General features: G+C 40.5%; 1 long non-coding RNA gene across 1 annotated transcript; it reads left to right on the top strand.

The window, feature by feature from the left end:
- LOC133073926 (uncharacterized) lies at nt 1–10,092 on the top strand. Its single transcript, XR_009697064.1, has 3 exons — nt 1–73; nt 389–463; nt 9,950–10,092. It is a non-coding gene; the product is annotated as an uncharacterized LOC133073926 (long non-coding RNA).
- The last annotated feature ends 2,908 nt before the right edge of the window (nt 10,093–13,000 follow it).

Genomic DNA, 13,000 nt, shown 5'->3' on the forward strand with positions numbered 1-13,000 from the left:
GAAGGACTCTGAGTCAGAATGATTGGCTAAAGACCACACAGAAACTAATCCCATCACCATAAAACGGAGCCAGGTAGCATAGCTGTTCTCCTGGGTTCCCTTCACTACTGCTCTCCACCTGGGTGCCCTTTCCCTATAAAATCTCTTACTTTGTCAGCACATGTATCTCCTCGGACAATTCATTTCTGAGTGTTAGACAAAAGCCCAGTTTCAGGCCCTGGAAAGGGTCCCCGCTTCCTGCAACAATTTTATTCAGAATTTTGAACGTTCCCCTACAACATCTTCTAGCTTCTTGTATGACTGCTGAAAGAAATCTGAAATGATTCTAACTCTTGGTCTTTAAATATTATTGCAACTTTACCTCTCCTCTCCTCTCATTTCCTACTAGTACAAGAAGCAAGAAAAGTTTATTAGAAGCTCTGGACTTAAAGGGGACTGGATTTGCTGAGTGAGGACTCTAATGGTGAGTTTGGGCCATTTTATATCAAATGTATAAATCTTTCCTCTTTCTGGGGAAGAATCCTCCGTTCTCCAGTATTATATTGGAGGACACAGTCTGGTAGCTGGCATTCTTAGAACTGTGTTGGCAGAGCTGGCTGGAGACCTGAATATTTAGGACACAAAAGTTTACTTGTCCCTGTTTTCATAATGGTGCCATACTGTCAACTGCACCTAGAATCCTCTAGCCCAGGGTGTATTTTATCCCATCCAGAGAACACATTTCAAATCTTCTATCAGAGTGGGGTAGGGTGTATACCTGGCTGCAATGTGTGAAGGGAAGGAATCTAGAGATCTGTGTCATAAACAGACTTTTAAGCAGACTTTTATTCCTTTCCAAGTCCTAAGGGACTTGGTGTGAATTCACAAGTTTTTGAAGGATTCTGCATGTAAATAGGTTCTTTGTCAACTTTTTACCAGTACTGGTTTAAGATTCAGCTTTTTTCCCCCAGCTGCTAATTTATAACCATTCATTTGCATTTCACTTCTTAAAATGTTGCTTGCAACTTTATCTCTTTTCACTTTCTCTACTCCTGTGGATTTTTACCTTTTAAGATACCTCTCTTCACTGTTGTTTCAATAGAGTTTTGTGAATGGAGTAAAACAATGTACATTTTTACCATCTTTACCAAATGTTCCCTGAGGATGATACCTTCAATTGGTAAGATCAGAGGTTAGAGTAGAAAGATTCAGATCACAATATTTCCTCAGGCTTAAAGGGATTGAATTCTTAGGGCAAGTTCTCATTCCAATTTGCATTCTTACTTTGTGTAATTATCGAGGACATCACATTATTACCACTCTGAGTCCTATCAAAATAAGATGACAACGATTCACTGAGCGGTTACTCCATGCCACTCCTGAGCCAAGTACATTACAAACCATCTCGTTTAATTCTCATACTGACTGACTGCATGCCATAGGTAGTTTTATTATTCTCATTTTTTAAATGAGGAGAATAATGCTTGGAGAGATAAAATAACTTGCCCAAGGTCATAAAGCTATAACTTGGAGGAAGGAGGATTCAAACATGGGTCTGTCCAGCTGGTAGTTGCTTTATGGTGAGGTTTCCGCTTTTTGCAGCTTTTCCTGCCTTGGTTGATGAAGGCTACTTGCACTGCAGGCAGATTCTTTGGCTGCAATTACTTGGCTGAACCATCGCTACAGCCCCCCCACCATTGATGCTGCTGATGAATGCGCGCCCCGCAACATCAGTTTCACAGAATGCACTTAATAAGGGTACAAATCCCTGAAGAGTGACATTCTTGGAAGAGGAAATAGAGATCAGAAGAAAATCATGGTTGCACAGAGGGGAGGCAATAAGGCACAAGCACAGGAAACTGTCCATATCAAATTTTTTCTCCCTGAAGTACTGGCTCAATTATTCCTACATTGCACACAACAAATTGATATTTGTCACATGTTCCAACTGGGGGTATGCATCCTGCTTGGGGAGTCAGCCATTACTATGACAACAACTTCTTTATTTTTTTCTAAAGGATTGTTATAATTAGCTGTCACATGAAATCAGATACAGCAGCTGACATCCTTGTCAGACCCTCTAACCCTAGCCATTTAAGATTTCTTGGTGGCAGGAAGCACCAGTAGGAGCCTTGGCCAAGTGGGTGTCTCCAGGTTCAAGAAACTTCTCATTAAGGCAACCTAACTCTAATTAGATGCTGCCTCACTTTCAAGCATATAAGAGAAATAAGACTCTGCAAAAGAAATCATGTTTATTGAGAGATGGTTGACTCAAGAGAAATAAATAATTTCTCAATGACTCAAGAAATAATTTGTTTATTTCTCTAAGGGTAAGGAACCATTAAAAGTCAGATGCTACATGTTTGTATAGGCCAAGTTTTGTATAAGGATACGTAAGTTGATTTTACTTGATCTGCAGCTGGAAAAGCAGAAGTAGAAATGGGAAACTAACTTCCTGCCCTGCCTACATTGTGCCAGGCATCTTGTTAAACTGTCACAAATGCACTACCCATTGAAACCTCGCCTACAATTTAAGATGAGGCAAAAGAAGTCCTCAGTGGAGACTAAGTACATATTATGCATTTTCATTTTAAAGAAGATGCATCTGTGGCTCAGCAAAAAGCAAGAATGCTTTCTAGCTGGAAACTATACTCTAGAAATCCATGTCAAATGTCAAAAAATAAAAAAGGTGGAGAGAAATAAATAAGAATATTTGGTATTTCTCTGATTCATGGGCTTTTCCTGGTGGCTCTGATGGTAAAAAAAGAAATCTGCCTGCAATGCAGGAGACCTAAGGAGGAGACCCAGGTTCGACTCTTGGGTCAGGAAGATTCCCTGGAGGAGGGCATGGCAATCCACTCCAGTATTCTTGCCTGGAGAATCCCATGGACAGAGGAGCAACTAATACTTTCACTTTCCTATGGACAACTGAGCAACTAACACTTTCACTTTCCCTGATTCATATAGTTTCCACAAATCTACTGCTAACTCCTGACAATCCAGGGGTCCACACGTCACTGATGATAGCTGGACAGAACATAGGGATCAAGGAGGATTAGAGACAGGCTAGCCTACTGCAGAGATAGGATCACTAATCACCCCTAGACCAACAGCAACGGTAAAGCTGATGGTATGTAGTGGTTGTGTGCTCCTCCTCCTATTTTACAGATGAGAAAACAACCCTGTTGGTTGTGTTGCAAGAGTCACTTGGCCAGTTCACAGGACGACTAATCAGCAGAAGAAGAAAGCAGACCTCAAAACCCAGAATGCCTTTCCCTCCATTGCATAGGCTCATGGGGATGTTATGTTAGGATTTCTCATATAAACTCTCTGCCCAAAGGAATATTTGACTGGGTTTGCTCACAGTGGAATTTCAGATGATGTTTTAGGTGAGAAATATTTATTCAGAAAAGTGTTCACTTCCCCTTTTTAACATCAGATAGACAGCCAGTTAATCCATCTACACACCCGAATCTCTCTAACTTGGCTGTGAAAACATAAAACATTCTAAATTCCAGTCAGGAAACAAAATCACTATCATCGTCCATTTCACCTTCTTTCCCACCAGATATGCTGATTAAAGATTCTGTGATATTTTATCTATTTGCTTTGCCTACCCTCAGGCCCCTTCAAATATCTGCAGATAACAATTGAATCATACAAGAATTGTAATTTGCTTCTTCTCTGAGTTACATTCCATTTTGATAGACTTCACAGATACACACTGGAAAGAAGTGTTCTTCTCTTTCCATAGTGTTAGCAGCCTTTCGTTTTCTCTTACTTTTCACTGGGAAAACATGTCGCAAAGACATTGTTATTTTTCTTTAAATAAATCTGATACAGAGAAGGCTGGGCAGAGAGTATGGAAGCTGCATATTATTCTTCCCCTATTCTCAAACTATTTTCTTCACTTGGAAAGAAAAGCTCATCTTGAACCCCATTCCATTATTAATTTGGCCCTGAGAGAGTTATTTAAGGTTTCTGAGCCTTAGTTTTCTTTTTAGTCTTTTAGTTGAGGATAATAAAACATAGTTCAAGGTGAGAAGGTTGATAGAATTAAATTAAATCATATTTACAAAAGGGCACTGCAATATGTCAAATACATAATAAATGATAAATGGCTGCTTAATGTAATAAAATGTGCTGAGTGACTAATATGTGTCAGCCACTGTGGAAAATGTAGAATTGTTAAAAGGATTAATAATGACATTAAATCAGTAATTAATATTAATATCTACCATTTATTCAATAAATCTCATTGGGTACCCAATAACATAGCAGGCATTGTGCTGGGCTGTAGGCCATCCCTGTCCTCAAGTTGCTCGTTGTCTCATTTGAGGAGCAGAGGCAAACAGGCAGTTTATAATACAGTGTGATCAGCACTACTAAAAGCTTGAGAACAGGGGAGGAGTAGCTAATCCAGGATTGAGATGTCAGGAAGGGCTTCACTAAGGAGGTGATGACACATGATGTGGATGAAGGGGGGATAGTTTTTGAGGAAGACAGAACAATTTCCACAAAGTCCTGAAAGCAAAAGAAAACACAGAATATTCAAGGATTGCTTGTTGTCTAATGCAAAATAAAAGTTGAAGGTGGCAGGTAACGAAAGATGATGCCATAGCAATATAAAAAGGCTGGGTTATTAAAGATGATAGGAAGTTTAAGAGACTTAGACTTCAGTATAAAGGAAACAAAGAGATATTAACCAGGGTAGTGGCATTATCAGATTTGAGCTTTTGATGGTCATTCTGGTTTCAGTCTGGACAATGGATTGAGTGAACATAGGAGGACAAGGAAATACTGCTCAGGTCAAGTAAGGAATGGTAGGAGCTTAGACTAGGTTTGTTGTTGTTCAATCACTGCCGTTTCCAACTCTTTGTGACCCCATGAACTGCAGCACGCCAGCCTTCTTTGTCCTTTACTATCTCCCAGATTTTCTCAAACTCATGTCCATTGAGTCCATAGTCCATTGCCAATAGGTTAGCTGGCAGCAAAGAAGGATAGAAGATGATAGACTTGAAAGAAGTTTGAAAATATCTAGTGACTGAGTGAACCTGGAAGCATCAAGCTGACTTGAGTGTCCAGATGAACATAGGTGCCATTTCCTTAGCAAGGGACCCAGGAAGAGAAGCTGGTATAGGATGGGGTAGGTGGAAAAAACTGTGATACCCAGACTTTAAATCTGAAAGCAGGCAGCAATAGCTGAAAATCAATTTCTATAAAGTATAGAAATATTTCTCTAAATGGAAAAGGAAATGGTAACCTACTCCAGTCTTCTTGCCTGGGAAATTCCATGGAAAGGAACCTGGTGGGCTACAGTTCATGGGGTCACAAAAGAGTTGGACACGGCTTAGCGACTAAACAGCAGCAGCAATAGAACTAAAAGAGGACTGTATGTAGATAAGAGGGGTGACCTATGAGATGGGGCTAAATAAGTTGACAGTAAGGATAGCCTCTCAGACGTTTCTGTGTATCTGCAGAACTAAAAAGGCAAGAACACTCAGATTCAGGTTGATTAACTAACCTGATCTCCAGTTAAGTGGCTAAGTCTACAGTATATCCCAGAGCTTATGGAGAAGTCATATGGACTTAATAGTTGCTGAAGCTGGATGATGGGTACATGCAGGTTTATTGTACTCTTCTGTCTTCTTTTGTATGTTTTAAATTCTCCATAATGAAAGATTTTAAAAGGTAAGCTGACCAAATAGTTTTGATAAAGCAATCAATCTTTACAATGCCAAAAGCAAGCTAATTCAGAGATATCACCTCTTGGTGACATCTCCAGAGCCTTCCCAAGAAGGGTCCCCAGGCAAAGTCAGGTGGTGCATAGAACCCTCCTCTGAACCCCCTGAGCATCACCATTACATCATATACTCCAGGTCATGCCAGAGCGTCTTCTCCACAATCCAAGTGTCACTTCCTCTGGGAAATCTTCCTGGCTGTACCACTGCCTCCAGCTGAAGGAATGATTATTCCTTCTGATGTGCCTTGACCACAGAATGTTTCGCTAGGTTTCCTGGGTTACTTTATAATGATTCCTGAGTTCTTGACCCTGTTGTAAGCCCCTCACATGCATAACTCATCTCTGAATCTCTAGGACAGAACATTTATGGTTGCTAAATCAACATTTGTGGAATGAGTCTCTTTTTTTGCATGTCTTCCTCATTTGTGGGAATTAGTCAGATTTCTCAGTCAAGAATTTGTATGATCCTTTTCAATCCCTGCAAGACTGTCACTTCAGAATTACCTTGGCTCTTGGCAAAAGAATATCCATCTTGTTTACCATACCTCTGTGTAGGAAACACTATGATTCTTTAGACTCATGTAAGAGTAATGGAGCCCAGGAAATTTCTCAGATATGCTAGAACAGGATACTTGAGAGTGCATATAAACAGGTAGAAAAATGTAGAACTATAATAAACTATACAAAACACATCCCCTAAACATAGTTTTACTTTAAGTTGACAACTATCCTTAAGAATAAGACTCTCTCCTCTGAATTCTCTCTTCCACCGTTCTCTGCAAAGTGAAATTGTCACTTTTCATCACTATGTTGCTTTCATCAATAAAGTTTATAAAATGCTAGTCTTTCCAAACTAATCTGCTCCCTGGTGCTCAAGCATGTTCTTCTCTTTTCCATTGCTCAATGTTTATTCTCACTTGTTCTTCTTCACCTGGTGGGGTTATAGCCTGCTCTCCAGTTACAGTGAACTTGAAGGTTCACTCAAGTGTTGCCTCAATTTCCTTCAGTCAGTTCAGTTCTGTCACTCAGTTGTGCCCAACTCCTTGTGACCCCATGGACGGCAGCACGCCAGGCTTCCCTGTCCTTCACCATCTCCCAGAGTTTGCTTAAACTCATGTCTATCAGGTCGGTGATGCCATCCAACTACCTCACCCTCTGTCGTCCCCTTCTCCTCCCGCCTTCAATCTTTCCCAGCATCAGGGTCTTTTCCAATGAGCCTCTCTCTGACAAAAGAGAACAGAACATTGAAAGAGAAATTTCCCTAAAAAGAAATCAATAAAATATCTTGGTTCCAGGAGCAACGAAAGAGTCAAATTCCCAAAGCAGTCCACTCAAGCAGGGCAGGACAAGCCTGGGTTGCTGACCCAGTTCATCTTTAAAATAACTCAGAAAGGAACAGGGTTGGTTCTAGAAACTAGAGAAGGGCTTGTTGTTGTTCAGTCACTAGGGCATGCCTGACTCTTTGCAACCCCATGGACTATAGTACACCAGGCTCCTCTGTCCTCCTTCTCAAATGTCTCCTAACTCTGTCCCCTCTGCTTCTTCCTTCCACACACCCTAGATTCTCTGTCAGGAGCTGGTGTATCTCCCAACTGGACTATGAACTCCTCTGCAGAGGCAGAGAGTTTTTGCCTAGATGCCCTCATGTCATTTGTCACCATGCTTTCTGTGCCACACCATCTATCTCACCTTACCTCAAATGTTCATAACAAATATTCAGCACGTATTTGTTGAATAGACTCTGCAGAACTTGATTTTCTCCCTGTACTTGGTGTAATAGATAAAAGAAATGAGGCTAACAACCTCAAGGTTCTGAAGGGCTGTGATAATTCCTCATGGACATTTGATGCAGAGCAAATGGCTCAGTAACTCAGTCAGGCCAAGTCACCCACACAAGGACTCCAAGCTAGCATGGAGACTGGAGCCTGAAAACCCTTCCTACAGAAAAGTCTAACTAGTAATTTTATTTGACATTCTTCTTAGACAACACTTAGCAATGTTTGTCTGCAGGGGACAGAACAGGGTAAAAGGCTGAGGAATGGAAAGAAAAAAACCAAATCCACAAAAGAAAACTCTCAGCTTCAAATATTTGAGTGTACATATTTGTGTCATTACTTATCACATTTTCAAACACAGTACCAATTAAGTCTGGCAGTTTAATTGACAACTGATGAAAACCACCATATTGTCACCCAGTTAAGTCTCGTTGATCTTGCTATTTGATCTCTTTTTTCCGACGCCAGTAATTTGGCAGCTTCATTACTGACAATGTAAACTGCTCAAACTCCTATGAGAGACATTTTAGGGAGGGAAGGATATAACATTATTGTCTAGACTGACACAGCTCAAAAAAAGACAATTGAAAACCAGGTTCTTAATTGAGAACCAAGAATAATACAGTCCATAAAATAAGTCATTGCTGTTTATAAGGCAAAGCTGAACACAAATGGTAGTGTTCAAAAGAGGGAATTATTACAGCTTTGATTTTTCTAAGCTGATGCATTTCATCAGCTTAATTGAATTAATTGGTCCATCTGGTATGTGATTAACAGCATATGTAGAAATTAAGGAGACATCTCATATAGGTGGCCTTATTCATGAAAACGGAGAAGGAAATGGCAACCCACTCCAGCATCCTTGCCTGGAAAATCCCACAGACAGATGAGCCCGGTGTGCTACAGTTCACGGGGTCACAAAGAGTCTGATCCAACTTAGCAACTGAACAACAGTTCATGAAAACATAAAAGAATATTCTGTTCAAAATGAACAATTTTTTTGGCTTCTTCAATGCTTGAAATTCCACCATTGTTTTCAACCTGTATAATTTTTCTGACCAAAAAAGGTAAACTTCAACTAACAGGAACTGGGCAAGTTTTAAAAAATAAAATTGTTAGGTAGAAGAGACCAGGTTAGAAAAGATATGAGAATGGGGTTGTGGGTGTTAGAAAATGGAGATGATGGAGTTCTCTCAGCTCAGGTCAATAGCCTTGCATCAGTGACTTGGAGACCGAGGTAGAAAGACAACTCTGTCCATTCAGCCAGCAAAAAGCTGACTGACTGATTGATCACTTCCTGCCTGCTGCTCCTGCTACTGAGCTTTCATCATTTTTCTCCAAGACTACTGCAACACCCTCCACACAAATGTCTACATTTCTTCTAAAATTTTGTCTGATCATGTCAATCACCTGATTTAAAATTTTTCGTCAGCTCACACTTCACCCTAAAATTAGTCCCACATTCTTTAAGCTCAAATTTCCTCTCTTAAAATCTTAATCCTTCAGACCACCTCCCCATAAACCCCATGTATCTAAACATGCCACTTCCTTCCAAAGTTCTGAGTTTTGGCCTTTATGCCTCTTTCCAAAAGGAATTTTTTCTCTGTCTTTTCTGCTAGGTGGTCTCCCAAGTATTTTTCAGGGATGAGATTAAAAGTTACTTTTTTGGAGATGTGTTGATTTGTATCATATTTTAGATTTCACAGAGAAGTGATATCATGAGGTATTTGTCTTTCTGATTCTGACTTACTTCCCTTAGTATGACAACCTTTAGGTCTATCCACATCATTGCAAATCCACATATCTATAAAACAAAAACAGGTTCACAGATATAGAGAAAGGATCTGTGGTTGCCAAGGTGGGACAGGGAATGAAAGAAAGGAATGGGTGTTTTGGATTAGCAGAGGCAAACTATAATATATAGGATGGGTAAATAGCAAGGTCCTACTGTATAGCACAGGGAACTAGATTCAATATCATGTGACAAACCATAAATGAAAAGAATATGAAAAAGAAAGAACACACATATGTATAACTGAGTCACAGTGCTTTACTTCACTAAAATAGTTTTTAAAAATTCACTCTTTCAGTAATGCTTCACTGGACTCAGTCAGCCAGAATTAATCACTCCTTCCTGTGTGACTGCACAAAACCGAGTTCATACTATGTGACTGTCTCATTGAAAGAACAGTGGCTGTCTGTCTCTTCATTTATGTTAGACTGTGAGGGCAAAGACTATGTGTTGCAGAGGCAATGAGATGTTTGCAGGAAAACATTTTATTTCTCTCTGAGCACACAGAAGGACCATATCTTCCAGTTACAGTATTCCCAGATGTGGCTTGAAGCAACCTATGGTCAATGCAATGGGTACAAAAATGATGTAAACCACTTCCCACTGACCCTTAACATTTAATTCATGATTTGCATTTTTTTTCTCTTGGCAATTGCTCAGCTACAAGTTGAAGATTCCAAGAAGCTGCTGGATCAAAGGGTTCTCGGTCTCTTAGTCGCCACCTGGAGGAAATCCTTCGCACTGAACATTGGCACCAGATTTCTCCTCTCAAGTAAAGCTTTATGGTGTTAAGACACTGGGATTAGGGGTGTTGCAGAAACCAGCCTTACTTACTCTCAATAAAGCTGTGTCTTATGATGCCTTTATGATGCCTTCATTCTCATTGGAACATACAGTTGTCCACTCCTCTGGATCTACCTGATCCAGTTCTGCAGTCACTTCCATTTAGGCTGAATCCCTTGGTCAACCATTTAGTAATGTTATTACCATCACCCTAGAATTTTCTTCTCATGCCTTCCTTTATAAACTACAACTAGTACTAGTTGTACTTATAATAGTTGGAGCAGTAGTGGTTGTTGATATTCTTTAGGAGCACATAATGCTTTGCAGATTAAATATTTTTATCTTCATTATCTTACTTTGATCTTGGTCTCTTGTTGTTTGTCTTACCTCAACGTGCTTCCTACCTGCTACATCCATCCCCGAATCTGAACTGATACCACAGAGAAAGTCACAACAATCTACTCTTTGGCTTTCACACAAATTAGTGCTATCTCCTCACTGCTAGTGAGCATAACATTTAGTCTTCTCTTTCACTCTTTGTTTAGGTCTCCATATAAAGCTTCTTAAAAGTGTTTATTAAGACTTTATTTTTTAAAAGCAGTTGTAGCTTCTCAGCAAAACTGAGAGGAAAGTACAGAGATTTCCCACTTTCCCCTTGCCCCTACATGTGCATTGCTTCCCCCATTATCAATAGCCCTTCCAGAGGAATACATTTGTTACAACTGACACATTATAATCACTTGAAGTCCAGAGTTTACCTTAGGGGTTTGCTCTTGGGTGCTGTACATCTTAAAGGTTTGCATAAATGTATAGTAATATGTATCCTTCATTATACTATCATGCAGAATAGTTTCCTGCCCTAAAAATTCCCCTTATTCTGCCTATTCATCTCCTCTCCCCAGCCCCTAGCAACCACTGATTTTCTTACTGTCTCCACAGTTTTACCTTTTCCAGAATGTCATATGGTTAGAATCACACAGTAAGTAGGCTTTTCAGATCAGCATCTTTCACTCTTCATAGCTGTCCATCCATTTTTTTTTCCTACTCTCCTCAAAAACTTCACCCCTTATTTCCACAGTTAATCCCTCCCATTTTTACTTGATCTTTCCTTCCAATAACTATTTTTTCTCTCTCATTTCTCTTAGAAGGCAAGATGGTCAAAAATTCTGCCTTATCTCTCATCATGCTTCTTTTATCATTATGCTTCAAGGCAGCCTGCATTTCACACATACCAAAATTCTTGGTTTCCCAAATACAGCTCATATACCTTTACATGATGTTACCTTTTTTCTGAAGTGCCCATCCCCCAGTTCCCAATCTGGAAAACTCTTTTTTTGTCTTTCAAAGAGCAAATCAAATATCATCCCCTTTATGAAATCTTCTCTGATATTCCCAAGCAGAAATAGTGGCTCCTCCTTTGTCTCCCCTAGCACCTCAGCTATGACTGTATTATATCTCATTGCATTATCAAGTCATGAGAGTGGTGGAGAACCCGCCTACAGTATAGGAGACCTGAGTCAGTAAGATCCCCTGGAGTAGGAAATGGCACCCCACTCCAGTGTTCTTGCCTGGAAAATTCCATGGTCAGAGGAGCCTAGAGGGCTACAGTCCATGGGGCCGCAAGGAGTCAGACATGACTGAGTGACTGAGCATTCATTCATTCATTTGTGGGCCTCTCTACCTCCTGGACTGTTAGCATTTCTGAGGGCAGGACTGTGTCTGATGACTTTGTTTATTTTCAGCACTAGGAACTATGCCTTGCACAAGCAGTTCTTTAAGTCAGGAAAACAGGCAATTGAGTCTGTTCCTTGGAGGAACTGCTCAAGCATCCTAAGTATTATTAGCAACTCAGGACCCATGGCATCTCCAGCTCAACTGAGTTTAAGCAAACTCTGGGAGATGGTGAAGCAGGGAATCCTGGTGTGCTACAGTCCACGGGGTCGCAAAGAGTCAGACACAACTGAGTGACTGAACAACAGCAGGACCCAGGGCAAGTGGGGCTGAAGTAAAGTAAGGCACCTATCTCCATATGGGGCAGCAAGATTGACTCTATTTTGTACAACAAATTATAAACTTAACCTGGCTGTGAGTCTGTGTCCTTTGAGGGGGTGGTCAATCAGGTGTGGCCATAAAAGGGGACACAAGGAAGCAAAACTTTTTGTACTCACAGATCCTTGAGAGACAGAGTCACCACACACCATGAGGGGCCACATGGACAGAATGCCAAAGGAGCTGACTCGACCAAGCAGGTGTGGGGCCAAGGAAAAGTGAGGACCTGTGGGCAAGCACCTTTACTGGGGATTGAGGTGGAATACACAAGAAGAAGGGGACTTCACTGATGCCTTTGAATGTCACTAGGTCACAGTCAACGGAGGGCAGGAAGTGGAACTTGTGGCACATTGGTGCACCTGGTCACCTGGGCAGGGTATTCACAGTCTATTTGCAAGGATGTTGAGGCAATAAAAAAGAAAAGGGGAAAATAGTATAAGGTTTTAGAAATTCACAATACATTGAGTATCTTAGATATATTTTAAATGGTCTCAGAAAGCAGAACTATGACCAACAGACAAAAGTCACAAGGAAACAGATGGGCACTCAAGATTAAGAAAGGCCTTCCTAGCCATCAAAGATGTGAAAAATGGAAGAGGTTACCTTGGAAGGCAGTGAACCTCATTACTGCAGGCACACAAGCAGAGGCCAGATGGTTTGTGTGGGAAAATTGCTACATAAATTGACACAGCCTGTAGGACCCATGTGGTGCTGTGTGGGATTCTCCTTGGTGCAGATAAAGTCAAGGCCCACCTTGTTTGGGGAAGGCTTGCACAAGATGAACAATCAAAGGTCAAACTATGTGGATTTTTATGATCCTTCTTTCTAAAGTTTTTTCTTCATATTTCTAGTATAACAAAATATTCTAGATTTAAAAAA

The sequence above is a fragment of the Dama dama genome, chromosome 19, assembly GCF_033118175.1.
Source record: "Dama dama isolate Ldn47 chromosome 19, ASM3311817v1, whole genome shotgun sequence".
Lineage (NCBI taxonomy): Eukaryota > Metazoa > Chordata > Mammalia > Artiodactyla > Cervidae > Dama > Dama dama.